Raw genomic sequence first — 5268 nt, 5'->3', positions numbered from 1 at the left:
CCCCTCTCTTCCCGTTTTCCAGGTGTTGTTCAAATACCCCATCACCCAATTCCTGGCTGCACCAGGTGTATTCCGGATGATTCTACAGGAGAAATTCGCCAAGTATGTACAAGTGGTTGGTAACAAGGAGCTCTGAGTAGGATTTATTTATTTTTTCTTAAGGATGTGTCATGGCATGAAAGATTTTCCTTTTTTTCTGGGAGGACTGTGTGTGTGTGTGTGTGTGTGTGTGTGTGTGTGTGTTGGAGGTGATAATTATCAACAATCAGCCTTAGTTAAATTAAAGCAGGATCCACAGACCCAAGAGAAACCAACCCTCAGTGTGCCTTGTATCTTTGGGAATTTATTCAAATGCTATTATTATGAAATGAGAGACATACAGAGAGCACGCCCAAGATGGAAATCTACAGGTGAATCCAATGTAGAAAAGAAAATGCCTGAAGAACACTCACCTAAATCACAAAAATAGAACCTTGCCAGCACCCCAGAGGTTTCCACATGACTCCTCAGGTCCCCTAAAGGGAATCAGTATCTCAATCTGTATGGCGTTCAGTTCCCTATCTAGTGTCCCTACTGTTACGGTTTACATATGAGGTGTCCCCCAATAGCTCATGTGTCAGACCCCCCTGCAAGAAAGCTTGGAGGTGAAAAGATTGGGTTAAGAAAGGTTTAACTTAATCAATGCATTAATCCCCTGATATGGATTAATTGGGTGGTAACCGTGGGCAGATAGGGTGTAGCTGGAGGTCCTCGGTGGTGTGCCTTTGAGGTTTATATTTTGTTTTCCTTGAGCACAGCTCTCTCTACTTCCAGATGCCATGTCCCCACCTGCTTCTCTTCACCACACCCTTCCGCCATGATGTTCTGCCTTACATCGGGTCCCAAGAAAGGAGTCAGCTGTCTATGAACTGTCTGTGCCCCCAAGTCATCTTTTCCTCCTCAGATTGTTGTGGTCAGGTCTTTTAGTCACAGCAGTGAAATAGCTGTCTAAAACAGCTACTAAGGAAATATTCCTGAGCAAATAGGTCCATTTTACATGGTTTTGAACTGTGATACCTTGCTTTCTTCAACAGTGTTTCTACATTGGGTCTATGGTGTTGCATATTGCTGTAGTTCATTTTCCTTTCACAGTTTTCTTCTTTCAGTCCCACCATTAGTAGAGATGTGGGTAGTTTTCACATACGGACTACTGAAAATCAGTGATCCATGAACTCTGACCCAGGCACCCGGGTATGCATGAGCATGCATTTCTGAAGAGTTTTTCTTGGAGAAGAATTAGCAGGTCCCACTGACACTACCCACTATTTGCCAAGATATTAAACCAGTATGCTACCAATGGAAATGTAGGAGAGTTTCTCTTGTCCCACATCCTCGATAACATTTGTTATTGTCAAAGTTAACTTTTGCCCCTCTGATGAATGCACACCATTGTCTTACACAGTTTTATTTTTGCATGTCCCTGTGTTTGAAGCTTAATTTTTAGCTACCCAGATATCTGCTCTTTGAACCTGAGGGGCATTTGTCCATCTTTTAGACTCTGAAAGTGAAATGGTTATTTCAAAAATCAGAGTTAATATATTCTAGACACAAGAGTTAAAATATGAAGGAGTCTACTGTCTACCCTTCTAGAGCTAACTGAATTACACATTGATTTTATTCATGAAGCCTTGGTCTGGCTGGATTCTGATTCCACTGAATTTCCAAGCTCATACATATCGCAGTTAATTTTTGCAACATTCCTCAGATGATGGCCTTTGTCCAAAGCCAGTAAGATTTCTTCAGTGCAAAATGGGCGACTCCACCTGCAATTCTGCTGACTTATGCACCTGGGGCAAAGCCCAGAGGAGGGAGGGAGGCTCCTCAGTGGAACTCGCCCTGCTCCCCCTCTGTCTGCACCAGGAGAGGGGATGAGGTGGGAGGTGGTGCAGAAGCCACTCCCTCTGTCCCGCCCAGGGGCTGGCCAGGCACCGCCCATGCCAGCTGGGTCAGAAGCAATCCCTCCCCCCATTTTCTTGCAGGGATCCAACCCTGATTGGCGACTGCTCTTGGGAGCTTTAGGAGAACTTCAGGGGAGGGAGAGCTCCCACCACCCACGAACCCAGTCACTTAGGAGAAACCTTCCCATCAGACTCTGCTGCTCTCCCTGGGATTCCCTCTCTCTGAGCTTCTGTTTGCTCTGAGGTGTCCTCTGCTCCCTGCCAGCCTCTGTCTCTTGCCCCTCAGCCCCACCTTCCCCGAGGCCTGGGGAAATCATCTCCAAACCCAGCTTCATTTCCACCTAGAAACAGGAGCCTTCAGTCAGCACCAGCAGCCCTCACTGAGGGCAGCATGGTCCCCCACCACCCAGCATGTCCCTCAGGTCCTGTCCACACCCTGAGCTGCACATCTGCTTCCCTAAGATGAGTTCTGATGAACCCACTTTGCTCCCTCCCCAAATCCAAATCGAACCCGAATTTCCTGATGAGCCCAGAGCCTCTCGACCACCCGCCCTTCACTTGCCAGGAGAGATCTCAGGGGATGGCAGGAAGGGGGAGGCCTGCACTTGGCCTTGACCTCACCACAATGACCAGAAGTTGTACAGGAAAGTCAGGGAGTGGGCGGGCAGATGATGCAGGGGACACCGCTGTCACCTGCTAAGGCACAGGCCTGGGGCCAGCTCCAGGCCTGACCCTGCTGCCCTCCCCCAGCCTCAGGTTCCCCACCCTGAAGCACTGCTGCACTGGCGGGGAGGCCCTGCTGCCCGAGGAGCATGAGCAGTGGAGACGACACACGGGCCTCCTGCTGCACGAGGTCTACGGACAGTCGGAGATGGTGGGTGCCGGTCCGCGCGGGCCCTGGACGGGCTGGTCCTACTGCGCGCTGTGCTCAGCCCCACTGTGTGGCCCTCACTGCTCAGAGCCAACAGGAGGCTCCAGGGCTCCAAGCTCATTTGCCTCCAGTCGACTTACAGAAAGAGAATTCACAGCTGAAAACCCACCAGGACACCAACACCTGAGGACGACGGGCACGGTCTCCAAAAGGGACCTAAGGACATTTTGCCACTGTGCCTGTGATGTTAGCTCAGGGAGCCCAGGGGTGGGTGGCTAGGAGGACCTCTCCCTCAACAGGGAGACCACCACCTGGAGGTCCTGCCAACTCCACCATCTGTCCCTTCCCAGGTGGCCCCACGCAGAGGCATGGGCACTGGCTCCAGAGGGTCCTCTTGGGGTGGTTAGGGCCACCCAGGTTTGACTGTGGAATGCCACCAGGGTGGATGAGGGACCAGAGACTCTCTGCATAGACCAGACACAAACACACTCTGTGTGAGCCTAGAGTGTCACTGGGCCACCGGGTTGGGGGCATTTAGGGTGGCATGCCGGCCTTGAAGCTCCAAGACTCCATCCGCGGCAGTGTGGGGGGTGCCCCTCTCCCAACACATTCTCAGTCCATTTCTGATGCTGGGTGAGCCCATCATTCCTCCAGCTAACAGAGGGATGACGGCACCTCAGGCCCTGGGACAAACTGGAAAACCTATTCAACATATTTATCTGACATTTTTGTTTTTTAAGAAAAAAAAAATCACCTGATTGGTTTTCTTCCAAACTTAAAAAAAAAAAAAAAGAAAAGAAAAGAAACCTTCCGACTCTGGGCTGTTGGGCAGCTCACAGCTTGTGCTTGGACGAAGAGGAGGGTGGGTGAGGACGACAGGCTGATCCATGGCCCAGTCCCTTTGTGTCCACCATCTGCAACAATAGCTGGTGCCTCGTCCTCAAAGCCCTGTCCGCCTTCCACACAGCGGTACCCACCCCCCTCCTGTGTGCGTGGCCTGGGCTGTGGGGACAGAGCTTCCTTCCTCTGCCAGGAGCTTAGGCTCAGGCCCAGGTCTCAGCCCTGCCCCCGACAGGCTTCAGGACCATGCCCCTGTCCCTCAACCCTCTAGCCTCAGCTTTCCCCTCTGGAGAATGCAAATCATAATGGCCGGCTGGCGGGACTGTGATCAGGGAAAGGCAGTGTGCCCAGCGCTGGCCACAGGGCCCCGCCCCAGAGGTGGACAGGGCACTCTGTGTTCTCGGGGCTTGTTCTCTCCCAGGAGGCAGACAAGCAAGGGTAGTTAGAGGTGTGGGGCTAATGTGTGGAGTGATGTGTGCAGCAAGTCCTGCAGAAGGACAATGACCAGCGGGCTTTCCTGTATCCTGGCCTGTAGCTGATCTCCCCTGCACCTTTGGGTGGCCTCACACTGTGGTCCAACTGCAAATGCTCAGCCCTGGAAAGAGTGATAATGAGGAGCAGCCAAGGGGTCAGTGGTCAGGGAGGGGAAGGGGCGGAGCAGCAGCAGGGCCAGCACAGTGGGCACGGTCAACATGACCCTGAGAGGGAGCTGAGGCCGATTCCTTCACCATCCAGGAGCCTAGAGCGAGTGCGTGTGGACGCCTGGCCTCCCCTGGCAAGGACCCAGCCCTGCCCTGGTGTGTCTCCAGGCCCCACAGCACATGCCCCAGGTGGAGCTCACCCTCTGCATCTCTCTTTGACTCCTCACTGGCCACTGGTCACCTCACAGGTAGGACAGAGCCACCCCATGCTGGGGTCACTGAACAGTTGGGTCAGTGCCCTGAGCATGGAGTCCAGGACTTCAGCTTCCCCCACAAGGGCTCCGTGTACAGCATGATTGACATCTGTGCAGGGCAGGGAGGGGGCCTGGGGCCGTGTTGTGTGAATTCTGCTGCTTAGTGACCAGCCTGGCCTCTTTGGCCGTCCTCAATCCTCTCTTGTGAACAGGGAATGACTTGCGCTGTCTTCCGGGGAATGAACATCAAGCTGGGCTCCATGGGGAAGGCCGTCTCACCCTTCGACATCCAGGTCTGGTCCTCAGGACTTTGGCAGGAAGGCACAGTGAGGGCCCAGCTGGCATGGATCCTCCTGTGACAGCAGGTGGCAGATCCAGCCATGCTTCCCTGCCCGGTGTCCCTTCCCTCTCTCTCCCGCTTTCTCTTGAATTTCCCAGGGAGGCTTCAGTTGAGAGCTGCACTGAGCTTAGAATGGATTTGCCCCGCCTGCTTCCTAGGCGGCCTTGAACGAGGCCCGTTTCTCTCATGGAGTCTGTTGACGGGATGGGGTATCGGGTGTGTGGGGGTATCTGAGAAACGGTCCATCCAGGGGAACTTTGGACACATCCCACACTAGGGATTTTCCTTCCTTGGCTGGGTCTTGAGGGGAACTTCCTCAGGGTCACTACACGTGTTCCCCAACCCCATGTGGCCCATGGCAGCTCCAAATCAGGGCTAGAAACCC

This window comes from Callospermophilus lateralis, chromosome 19 (genome assembly GCF_048772815.1).
Source record: "Callospermophilus lateralis isolate mCalLat2 chromosome 19, mCalLat2.hap1, whole genome shotgun sequence".
Taxonomy (NCBI): Eukaryota; Metazoa; Chordata; class Mammalia; order Rodentia; family Sciuridae; genus Callospermophilus; species Callospermophilus lateralis.
This window is presented reverse-complemented; position numbering follows the sequence as displayed.